This window comes from Haplochromis burtoni, unplaced genomic scaffold, assembly GCF_018398535.1.
Source record: "Haplochromis burtoni strain Fernald_Lab_line unplaced genomic scaffold, NCSU_Asbu1 Contig_42, whole genome shotgun sequence".
NCBI classification, from domain to species: Eukaryota; Metazoa; Chordata; class Actinopteri; order Cichliformes; family Cichlidae; genus Haplochromis; species Haplochromis burtoni.
In genome coordinates, this window is record NW_024582403.1 from 2,578,685 (window position 1) to 2,591,539 (window position 12,855).

The window sequence follows — 12,855 nt, forward strand, 5'->3', positions numbered from 1 at the left end:
TGTTAAGGAAAGAGCGAAGGGGGTGCAAGAGTGGCGTGAGAGGGGGGCTACACTGTTGGGACAAGAGAGCCAAGTTTGGGAGGGGAGGCGAGTTGAGTTCGGGGACATGGATGGGGACCCGGGGTGCGGTGTATGTCTCAGACACAATAATACTATTCATTGGGCTCAGACATGGGTGTTAACTCCCCTCTGACAGAGCACAATGGGACTCGGCGGCATTCAGGCAGCCTTGGTGATATTGTTAGTTCAGGGTTGCATTCTCCCTGCCGCAGGATAGAGCGCCTGCATTGTACCCGTCCAGGCAGGATGGATGGAGGGAGGTTTGAGAGGTGAAAGGCAAAGAAAGAGAGAACAGTATGTCTGTCTATCTGTCAGTGCTGAAGGAAAGAGGGCAGGGGTTGGAGAAGGTGGGGAAGGCTGATGGAGGTAGTGGGGTTGGTGGGGGGGCGATGCGTTTTGCCTTGCGGCACAGGACTTGTTTGTTTCAGGGGGAAATGAATAAAAAGGAGAAACTGAGGCTAAAAGAGACTGTGCAATAAATATTACTCAAGCAGCCAAGTGCAGGGCTAAAGAGACATTAAAGGGGATGGGGACCTAGATGGATTGTATGGTGGCATTTTTATGGAAAGAAAAATTGAGGTTTGCATGGTGCTTCAGAGTTTAGATGCATTTCGTATGTTTGAAGAAATGGAAATGACCAAAATTAGGCAAAAGCTGTTGCTCTTGCGACTCAGATTCGATTATTTAACTGCAGAAAGACCAGTAGGATAGGATAGGATAGAGAGACAGGTTAGCATCAAGTTTGCCTCCAAAATAAGTTAAAAATGTTAAGTAATTTCCCCATAATAACAGCTTAAGAAAGGAAATACACATTTTCATCCACTCTCAGATATTAGGAGTTAAGAAAATTTATAAGAGTATTAATCCTTGATGTCCCTCAATAAAAACGGCTCTTTCATGTCTTAACATTAAAGTTGTTTTAACAGGTTTCCAACTTCTGATTGGACACAATCAAAATCTTTACTGTTGTTTGATGTTCTATTACCAGATGAATTGAATATGAAAATTCTTGTCTGTTTCAGAGTATTTTCTGCTTTTTCATATAAATTCATTACTCTGATTAAAATTAACTGAAAGCTGTGTTGCCACATGGGCTCGTTGAGCAGCAGGAGTGGGATAAATACTTTACTGGCTTCCTCTTGATATGTAATCAATACACCGGTGCCAAATATAACAAATAAAAAAAAAACATGCAGGTATCCAAAACTGATTCCCATGACAATTTGACTCATCAGACGCACTACTGCAGGTTTCTTGCAAAATTGTTGTATCATGTTAACTTTAAATATCATGCCACGAGTTACTCTGAGATTCTCATCCTTACTGAGAATTTCAAATATTTTATGAAGGTAGTGCACAGGTAAATTGTACTTCTATATTGCCATTTCAACCTAACTGAGCACTTAAAGTACTTTTTACTACAAGCCTCATTCACCCGTTCACACACTATCATACAGCGCTTTATTCCATGCCCTTATAAAGGCAATTGTCATGCACACCATCAGGAGGAATTTGGTATGTCAAGGATCCCCAACCTCCTAATCAGAAGGTCACCCTCTACCTCATCAGCCGTTCCAACACAGGTGAGGCGTAGTAAAAAAAAGGAGGCGAGGATGCAAATGTGAAAGGTTACAGTATGAATGTTTTCACACACATATCTAATCACTTACCAGACATGATAGCACGCAACCCACAATTGGACACACGCACTTTCACATACACCTGCTCTCAGAGTATCACTGCTCCTTCTGCACAGAACAACCTGCTCTCATGAACAGTACTTTGTTTGTTTCCCCTCTGGTAAACTCTGACCAACCGTTCCCATAGCAACCCTAGCTACTTGTTCCCTGTGTGAATGTGTGCGTGTGTGTGTGTGTGTGTTAAAGAGAAAAGAGAAGAAGAGAGCGAAGTATGTGGGGTTGTGTAGAGGTTTAGAGTAGAACTCTGTGGTTTTACAGCAGATGTGTCCGTGTAGAATATATGGATTAAAGGGTCCCTATAATGTACCCCTACAATAAATACTCTCCTCCCGAAAGAACATGATATATGAATTATCTACACTTAACTGTAGATATCATCATACATACACACAAATCCTTGCCATGGTGATCTGCATTCAGTCTCAGCAGCCAAACCAGCGAAGAGCCAGCGGTATGATGCTGGTTTGTCAGGATGGCAGGGGGAGGCCAGGGCATGGCACTCATCAGGGGGCTAATGCCCTTTGGGGGTGGCTGAGGTAGTAAGGGTAGTGCCCTTTGTCCCTGGAGGAGGATTACACTGGTCAACCAGCACAGACAATACACCCCCTTCCTGGGATGGGAGGACCAACCCGCTCTCTACCAATGATAGGGGCAGTCAACTGATCTCTAACTTAATTAAGGATAGACGAGGGTAAGAGAAGAGGAGAAGGGGTGATATGGAAGACACAGGGAGAGAGACTGAGAAGATATAGAGGCAGGGATGATAAAAGGGTGGTTAAAGAAGGCAAAAAGAGAAGAAACGAAAGAGACACAATGGGCACAGGGACACACTAAAATAAGAGGAGGCATGGAGTTAAAAAGAGAGCAATGGGAAGCGAGGCGGGGGTGTGGGGTGGCTTCTCTAGCACAGGATTAGGGGAGAGAAGATGAAAGGATCAGGTCTAACAGAGGACAGGAAAAAGGCCAGGAGAGATGGCCAGGAGGAGGGAGACCAGAGACTTAAATTCCAAGAAGGGAAATCAAGAAAAAGAGGGTAAAAGAAAAAAGGAAGAGAGTTCAGATGACCTGGAGGCACTGCTGGAGGAGGTACCAAAGCCTTTTTTATAACAGGTGCGCAAAGTGACAACTCCCTCTCTGCCCACTATTTGTGCCACAGCACACACGTCCATTCAAATCCAATGACAAATGCAGCAGATAATTCTATTACCGAGGAGTTTAATGGAGGATATTTAGGGGACAGTTAGCGGGCCCAGGTAGCATAGCTTAGCCCCACTGCAGACAGATATGGCTCTGCAACACTTAACAACAGGGATTTGGCAGCACTGTTGATTGAACATGCCAAATCCCATTTGTCAGAGGGCTGTGCGCGTTTGTATCGACACTCTGTAACCTTGTGGCTACGCAAAAGGAGACCTAAGTGTACGTGTGTGCGGGAGTGTGTGCTTCCCTGGCGGGTGGGCAGGTAGGTGTGTGGCATGGTTTAGCTGGATAGGTGTGCTGGTTTTAGCTTCCCTCCACCCTGCATCTGTGTTTCTCTGCTTCCTTCTATCTTTACATCTCCATCCACCTCAATTCCCCCTCTTCGCAAAATAGGGTGACAAGAAGGAGATAGAGAGGCTTTCTCAACACTTCTTTTCTTGCTTTTCCCTCCTTCCCATCCTCCCCCTCTTCCCCTGATTCCTTCCATCCCCTATGGTAGAGCTGCCAGACAGGAGTGCTCAGCAGCTCTCCGAGCATTATTGATCCTGAGAGCAAGCCGGCTGGGGAGTTGGTGTCTCTCTCTCTCTCTCTCTCTCTCTCTCTCTCTCTCTCTCTCTCTCTCTCTCTCTCTCTCCTCCCTCCATCACAGCCTCATCCCCCAACACAGCTCACAACTTTTTCCTCCCACCCTCCCTCACTCCCTTCCTGCCTCTACTTCATTTATCAAGGTTAAAGAACTCTTATAAAAAAGGGAAGAGGGGGTCGCCTGGATGTTATCTGACTTCATGAAAGAAATCCCCTCAGGCCACTCCACTAGAGGAGGATGCTCTTCGCTAGACCTGACCCTGCACATCCACACACACACATAGATACACAAAAAAACTCAGTGGCACCAAGCAGCGGCCCACTCATAGCCAGTCAGAAATAGAAAGCAGAAGCATGTCCAGTTTGGCACACAGCAACACGACAATCAGGAATAGAAAGGAAGGAGACAGATGGGCAACAGTAGAGGAAAATAAATACAGTCATTGCCACCCAACAAGGTCAAGTTCACTTTTTAGAGTTTTTAAGTTGTGACTGTCGATTTTGATTATCACCCAATTCATTACAAATATTTTAGATTTTGGGTCACCAGGTTAAGTGGTAGACAAATCTTTTCACTAAAGTTTCAGTAACGTTTATGAAAAAACCCACAATGTACTAGGGTGGGCCCCAACAAGATGGATTTACAAGGTAAGTTCATTAGGTTAAGATTAAGAAGGTGATTGTAAGAAAATTCAAAGTTGTTATGTTGTATTCAATCAGGGAGTATGAAATATATTATATGGCGATGTGGGCCAGACCAGTAAAATCACATAAAAGAAATCCAACATTTTCCCTATAAGTAGAAAAACATTTAGAAAACTTTCACATTCAGTGAACTAGCCACTATTTTCTACAATTTACAGAACACACGATAAGCCTGAGATATGCGAATCATTTGTGCAACTTCAGCAGTATTTCAGCATACTGTAATAGTAAGTGCATTATAATTTCCATGTGTTTGAAGTGGACCTGCAAAATCATGAAACCTTCGCTGTGGAGCTCGACAGAAATTTTATATTACTTCTTTGTGATCCAACTTGGTCGAGATCTGGAAATGCTCAGAACTTTTCATACGTTTCCACTTGTGCTTACCATCCTCACGCCAGGAATAGTAGTGAATTTGACTGAAAAAATCTGAATTCTGTGCAGTTTCTACACTTTGCAAGCCGATCCACTGCTCTGTATGACATATGGAGCCTCTGTATTGGATGTTTGTAGTTGTTGTTGGTGTAGAGGGATCTAGATTAGTTAGAAAAATTATTTATTAGCAGTAACCCCCATGAGCTAAAGAAATTATATATTATATCTATTATATAATAGATATAATATATATTAAAAAAAAGACCTTTCAGTGTGTTGTTAGAACATTCAGCAATAAACACAGGACATTTTATGTTTTATTTTAACTTAAATACACATCAGAAGAACAACTTCCCAACTTCCCATATCCAGAAATGGGATCATCATCAAGTGCATGGTTTGAAGGTTATGTCATACTGGCATCTAAATCTCCTCCTCTTAGTTAATGGTACTATGCCTGTTTAAGCTGACAACCATTATCCAACAATTAAAAGCAACAGTGTTAAAGAATTTCGTGAAACTGTCGACAAAAACAGGCTTCTCAATTTTACTAGTTTGGCTTAAATAATTAATTACCCCAAACTATTTTTAGTTTTTGGATAATTAAACTGACTGATTTTATTTTGTGTGTCCATGAGGTTTGTGTGTCTACTTAGGACCCACACATACTTTGTCTGAAGGCCTTTTTTTTTTACCCCTTGGATTTTGCTGATTCCATTTTTTTTTTGAGGAAAGTATCTGCAGATCATTTATGAAGACTGTCTAGAAGTTCAGCCCTCTTTTTTCTATTTATTGGCATACAACCGTACGTAAAGCCTCAGTAAATTATTTATGATAATATCTAATTAAAGCATTATTATTAAAAGGTGTTATGAAATGTGCACAACTGATCTGTACACAGATGCAAAGCAGGATAGCTAGTTTTCACACAGCCACAAGACCTGTGCGTTTAGAGCCCAGTAATCCATCAGTAGAGTACATACAGTTTCTATATTTCCAGCCTTTAAGAGACTGTAGATGCTATTGTCCCTGTTTGTAAAAGGACTAGAAATGGCTCTACATGTGGAGTACATCCTGTCTTCCATTGTTACTGCTTTCAGTCTCCCCTATAAAGACCTGCCTGCACTCCAGGCTACAACAGCCAGGCAAATACAGACAGCAGCGCATTACAGAGCCATACCTTCCCCTCCCTTTGTGCACGGTAATTGCCACAATGCATCTTCTCGTCCAGCTAATTAAGTGAGTCTTCCCCATTGTCTCCCAATACTATCACCTCTTCACACAGCCAGGAAGAGAAAGGGAGAGCGAGAGTAGGAGAAAGACAGAGATGGGAAACGTATTAAAGCAATAGATGGAAGGAGCAAAGAGGTGGAAGAAATACAAACGCAGGAGACCAAACAGAAAGGGGATGAATGAAAAAGGTATGCATTTGTGTCCCAGTAAATGTTTACCGGTTGAAAAAGGTGCCTGTTGTCTGTGTCTGCTGGTGGGCTGTAAATATCACATTAATGCTGTCAGATGAAAATCTCCATTCTCTATAAAGCCAATTCAGGAATCAAGAAAAATAACATTATTCCATTATTTAGACTGACAGTAATGCAGCAATGAGTTTTCTAAGCTGTTTATATGAACCTTAAAAACTAAAACTAGTGTTTCAGTTCCTTGGCTGATAACACAGTGAATAAATGACAACATCACAGCTGAACGTCCCTCAAATAAAAGATCTTGCTTCAGTTGGCTAGTCGAGCTTCAGATTGCAGATTGCGAGTCTCTAAAGGGCTATTTTCACATTTTGATGAGGAAAGTTTCTTTAAGCTCAGCATAAATCTGAGTTAACAGTGACCATGTACCGATTTGAGAGGCAAACCACGATGTAACCTACAAAGACGTAATGTGGAAATCCAGGACAAAGAGAAGTGCAAGATACAAAGGGCTTCTTTAGTACATCCATACTAATTCATCTTCATTTTGAAACTTGGCTAAGTTTACATCAGCATTTCAGACCTCTAAAACAGAGATATTTGTAACTGCTGCTGACCTGGTTTTAGTTTTAAAAACAACATTTTAGTTCATATATGCAGGAATAGACACACATGTTCACGTCCTAATTGGGTCTAATCGGTCACAAAAATGAGGCCAAAACATTGCAGCTAGGCTTAGTGATCTCATTATTCTTGTGTGGTTTCCATTGCAATGGCTTCCTTTCGTAATGCACAATGTGCCCCTTTAATATATTGCCACATGTAAATCTTTATGTATGTTTTCCCTCATTGCCTTATATTTGTGTGTCACTTTCAATAACAAAATCTCCAAAAATATTTGCAGTCTGACTTTTTTTCCATTGCTGTTCATCCTCAGTTATATTTTTGCCATGTAACCAACACTCTGCTTCATGTTTACGCCAACATTTATAAGTAGATAGTCATGTTGTAAGTAAATAGGCATGTCAGGAAAAAGGCAGATTATTTCTGATACTATGCTAAAATGCTTTTCTTGATCGAGGCTGTCTTTAAAGCACCCTGCTGAAATAAATACATACTAGTGTGGATATAGCCTCGGGAAAGTTAACTGCATGTGTCCAGCAGTTAAACCTCTGCAATAAGATATATTTGTCTAGTCTGGATTCAGGATTTTAGAAGTTCTAAATGTGATCAGGGAATTCACTGTAATAAAATTCAGCTTTTATAAAAACAACAAAAAAACCTGACCTGACCTCATTTGCATTTCATATTTTTTTTAAAAACTGCCTACACAAACTAAACTGGAGAAGGTCTACAAGTGCACTTCCCTTCCCACATTTCTAAAAATCAGAAGGAAATATTATTAAAAGAACTTGAATTTGATCAAAATCATTTAGTGATTCGGCTCGGTAATCAACACTTGCGTAATGTAATTCTCAACATGCTAGAACAACATGTTTTATGCTTAAGCTGTCACGTTGCCTTGAATCCTCTACATCTGTGCACAATTGTTAATGTACTTGATAGAATTCATAATAACAAAAAAGGTGCTTTTCGTTCCTTTTCTTCTTCACATCCTCTCTCTTCAGGCCCTTTGTGAGAATAACACTGAGGAGTTTGGACTCCAGAATGAATTAGTAGAAGACACAGATGAACAGATTCATCTAAATTCCACTTTGCTTTAGAGTTTCTAGGAGAACCCCCCGACACCCCCACCCTTAAACACACACATAGAGACACACACTTGCTCCATGCTCAAGTCCACTAACTGACCTCTTAGGGCAGACACTGTCTTCCCAACACATCAACCTCCCCACCTCTCCTCCCTAAAAACCCCCCCCTACCAATCCTGAACCCCTCCTTGAACCTCTCGCACCACCATCACCCCTCCTACCCTGAATGCTTTCCCTTCCCACACTTAAGTTCCTGTCGAGGCCCTGATAGACATACAGACACACCAGGTGACATCATGGTGGAGAGAGAAAGACAGACAGAAGAAGGGGACTGCCTGCCTGTCTGCCCCCAGCACCCACACAATACAGAAGGGCATCTGGCACTGGGTTGTGGTGGTGGGGTATGTTTTTTAAAAGGGGGGGGGGGTGTCTGTCAGGACAAAGAATTTAGATCCCCTTCCCTGGAATACGATTATAGTTTGTAAATGGCGGCCGAGACGTAAACATGTGAGAAGAAAGGGGCTGCAGTGTGGTGGTCGGTATGAGAGTGAACACACTAAAAGAAAAATGCATTTTTAGCTATTCGAGGAGGACTTTGGGAATTTCATGAGCATGTAAGCCTGAACTGAGAGACAGAAAAAGAACAAAATCAACATGTAGGAATTTTAAAAAAGTCACAAATCTTTGTAGTGTTGTAGTGTAGTGTAGTGTTTTCTGTTAGAAAAAAACCCTATAAACCAGAGGATCACAAATGCGGTGGTGGCATCTGCACGTGTGTTTGTGGACGCACTCGCACTTTGTTAATTTGCAAGATGAAACAATGGTTCCAGCGGGATAGAAAACAGTGTCATAATACTCTCTCCTGGCCCCCACCTCTGTCGCCGTCTGAGAGGCTGCCTACTTGCTGTGTGCATACAAGTGTGTGTCTGTCTGTGTGCATACATAAAATAAATGAGCTGTGCGTATGCATTGTGAGAGTCCGCAGGCCCAGTGTATATATTAAAAATGTGACTTGACCCTGGCAGGCTGAAGCAGGGTTTCTGCGTCGTACTGGGCGTGGGAAAAAGGGGAGACCTCTTTTCACAGCTGCTTCGGCCGTTGCATTGAACCAATGGAGGCCCCCCGCCACCCCCAGCCTGCCTCCGCCACTAATGCCACCCCTCCCCTTTCCTATTCACTCTGCAGCCCGCTGCCTTTCAGTGGACCCCTGTCCCTCCCTTCTGCGCTCTGTTCGTCACCCTGCTGCACCCCACCACCCTCGCCACCATCTTTAATACAGCCACCATTCAGCCAGTGCACATTGAGATGCCAGAGGCCTCTCTGCTTTAAGGAGGTAAAGAATAACAAATACCAATGCAAAGTGAGTAACTTGTATGGTAATTTATATTTGCTGAATGTACTACACGCACCAAACTATACAGTAAATGTACATATATGTAAACTATATGAACTCTTTAACAGTTAATATAACATAATTTTAACATGGACAGCTTTCTCCCAGAGGCTGATTCTACTTTTAAAGTTTTTTTGTTTTTAAACCCAATTCTGTTTTCCTGACACCCATATCCTCCTCTCTCTTTTCCTTTTTCAAGCCCCTCAGCACAGACTTTAATTTCAGTTAACATACTTTAACACAACTTTAAACCTTTGTGCCGACTTACACCCAGGCAAACAGACATTTGGCCCCTTTCACCACCTCCCTCCATCCAGTGTATTCACTTGAAGAGATTTATTTCCTATCAAGCCGCATAATGCAGAGGGTATAATTTAAATCAACTTTTAAGAACAGCCAAGTAGCGCGGTTTCTGCATACAAATCTAGAAAGCCTGGGAAAAATATTCCCAGCAAACAGCCGGCTGTTAGGAGCAGATTGCCAACTTTAAGAAGCCACGGGTGGGAGGTAGGTGTTTGGTTTTGCCAATAAAGATAACCTATTACAGATAAACCTCACAATCAGTCTGTTTAAACACATAATGCAGGCTTCATTTGTTTCTAACACTCTCACTAATCTGACAGTATTAACCATGCAACGGCAGGCTCAGAGCAGAATCATAAAAAACACACACCCACATGCAATTTTGTAGAAACTTTAAAAGGTCACATAATGTGCAGAATAACTCCAACAGATTCTCAGGAGCAGTCCTATCATGCTGTCTAGCTACCCTGCTGTTACACCAGGCATGTTGAGGAAATGTTGAGAAGCAGCAAGGGGGCAGCGACAGGGGAGGAGGGAGGGAGGGAGGTTGTAGCCGAGAACCTGAAAGGACTCCATCTCCCTTGGCCAACATGCCATGACGGTGTGGAGCTACAGTCTGAATTGGTTTCTCTGGGGTGGCGGAGCTGGAGAGGTGATGGCAAGATGAGCCTGAATTGGGATGGAGGAGGGGGGTGGGATGTTTGAGCAGGAGGAGATATGACATGCTGAGGTGTCTGTGTGTGCGTGTGTTTGTGTGCATGTGTGTGTCTATGTGCATGTGTGTGTGTGTGTGTGTGTGTGTGGGTGTGTGTGTGTGTGTGTGTGCATGTGTGTGTGTGTGTGTGTGTGTGTGTGTGTGTGCATGTGTGTTTGTGTGTTCAAGAGAGAAACTAAGAGAAAGAGAAAGAAGGCACACCAGATCTGAGGTACTGTAAATGAGAGGATTACTGCTTCCCTCTCTTCAAGTCTTTCCATATACATGAGAGTGCTCAGCTGTGGAAGCAACACTGCAATGTGTGAAATCACACATGCTCCCACCGGCACTTGCTTATGGAACAATTGCAACTAATGCACAATGTGTATGGGAGTTTTGTGAGGGGAAAACACAGCATGAATGCACGCTGGTGCATGCTAGCTCTTAATTGCTGCTATGAATACAAAGAGGACGTGAAGAGTGTCACTTCTGGATTGATGCATTTCTGTGTCAAATTTAGCCTGTAGCTATGCCTCTACTTCTAAAGCTCATGTCCAGCCAAAGCTTGTTTGCATCGATTTATCTAGTTCGTGGATATGATATTGACTAAGTAGACCGGCAGCCCTCATCGAGTTGAAGCAAAGCAAAGGAGGTTTAAGAGGTGGTCTAACGCTATGGAGGAGGATAGCCACAGGCTGTGAAATCTCCTCTGATCTTCCCTTGTCTGATTCTCAAACGCAACCTCTTCTCTTGGGGGGCATGCTGATATAGAACTAAGCCAATGTCACAGAACGCTCATCTAACCCTGGAGGGAAATAAAAAAAAATCACTTCTTCTGTCTATCCCCAATGACGGCCCTCAATCTCTATGGAAGGGGCTTCATCTCCCTCTGCTTCCCTCTCCAGTACTGCCTCCATCACTCCGTCTACTTTGTTCTCTGCAGGAGGTTGAACATGCACGAGCTGAGCAGCGTTCTCACCCTTGATGGCCTGCTATAGCAACTGTTAGGATAGGGAAGGTAATCTTGTCATGTCACTCGACACTCAGGAGGAAGTGGGGAGGGAAGTGGGTGAGTCACCTACATCTGGTTTCAGCCTTCCATCATCTGCAACATTATAAAACACATAGCTTGCAAGGTTTTGCCAACTAGGTAGCAAAGTAACTGGCAACCGAAGCCAGAAATATCTGTCGATACAGTAGGATATATACTGTGATGAGCATCTAATAGAGGGGGAAAATACAAAACAGTGAACCACACATTTTCCTTTAAAATAACCAATAACTATGCAAGAAACTGGATGGGAAAATTTTTAAAAATTCTACCAGTCGGGTGAAAAAGGGTTAGCTTTTATAATAATAATAATAATAATAATAATAATAATAATAATAATAATAATAATAATAATAATAATAATAATAATAATGAAGTAAAGAAAGAAGTATTTCTTCGTGGGAGCACAGGAAAATAAAGGGTGTTATAGAGACCAAAGAAGAGCCAACTAGAAAGAGGAGGACATAGAGAGAGAGAGATGAAAAGGGAGAATTAGTGAAGTGAGGGACTTAGCCACCCTGAAAGTCTTTCCACATGAGCACACCTTATGCACACAACAGGCTAAGGCCCCCCACCTATGTATGTTTAAAGGGATAAAGAGCGTGGACACATGAATTAAAATATAGATTATACAAGTGGCCACCCCTTCTTATCTGCCAAATCCGAAGAATCTAACAAATTGGATCAGGCACTATTAAGCAGAGGGCAAGAAATGAGTGAACAAAAAGGGTGTATGTGAAGAATGAGAAGAATGTAAAGCTCACCGCTTTTCCGTGAAGACATAAACTGTCATACTCTGAAGACTTAATTCAATGTACATTATAAATGTAAAGTTTTCAAGCAAACTAGTTCATCTGTTTATGTGGAATTAATTGAGGGTAGTTTAGAACTGTTTCAAGTTCAAGTGTGTTGACAAAAACAGATTATTAGCATAGCACTGTGTGTCTCACCTCTGCACTACAGTGATGAAGCCTCATCCTGACCCAGTCAGTGACCTTTGCTCCTCGGGGCAGGAGGCTGCTGTTTCCCTTCTGACCTTCTGCTGTCCTGTAGGTCCAGGCGCAGGCCTGCTGGTGAGGTCTGTGTATTTCTGTGTGACTGCCATCACTCTGCACTGCGCAGATTCCTGCAAAAACATAAAGCGTTAAGTTGAGAGAGGGCCCACTCCTGCAGCAGGTCATGGTCATAATCTACCTGAGCCCAGGTCACAATTTAATTTCACCACCATAAACCTTTTGCCCACGCTCTCACAGAAAATATTCGAGGATTGTTACACCAATAAAAAAAACCTTTAATTTGGACCTCCTAGTAGTATCACAGCATATTTTTTCCTAAGTTTTGATTCATAAATCGAATCAAGACTATCAAACTTCTATTTTAAATTGTCAGCTACAATTAGTGCTTTGGTTCTTAATACAGCAACACTTTATTTCAAAAAACAATATTTATACCTGAACTGGAGCAGGAATATAGCAAAGCTACAAGGAAAAAGCCACCTCATTTCTAATGAATTTCATTTATGTATTTAATATAAATTAATATAAAGAAAACCTCTATTTAATACTACAGTATTAAATGTTAAGAGTAATGCAGATTACTAATACAGCTTTACCTGTTTAGAATTACAAGAAAAGTTTCTTATGTTTTTCTATTGCA

General features: G+C 42.0%; 1 long non-coding RNA gene across 2 annotated transcripts in view; it reads right to left on the bottom strand.

Annotated features, from left to right (window-relative positions):
* The window catches only part of LOC121814387, a 41,608-nt gene that overhangs the window by 14,903 nt on the left and 13,850 nt on the right, over positions 1–12,855 (bottom strand). For both annotated transcript variants that reach the window (XR_006054305.1, XR_006054304.1), the window contains exon 2: positions 12,150–12,325. This is a non-coding gene — a long non-coding RNA (uncharacterized LOC121814387). The remainder of the gene's footprint in view (positions 1–12,149; positions 12,326–12,855) is intronic.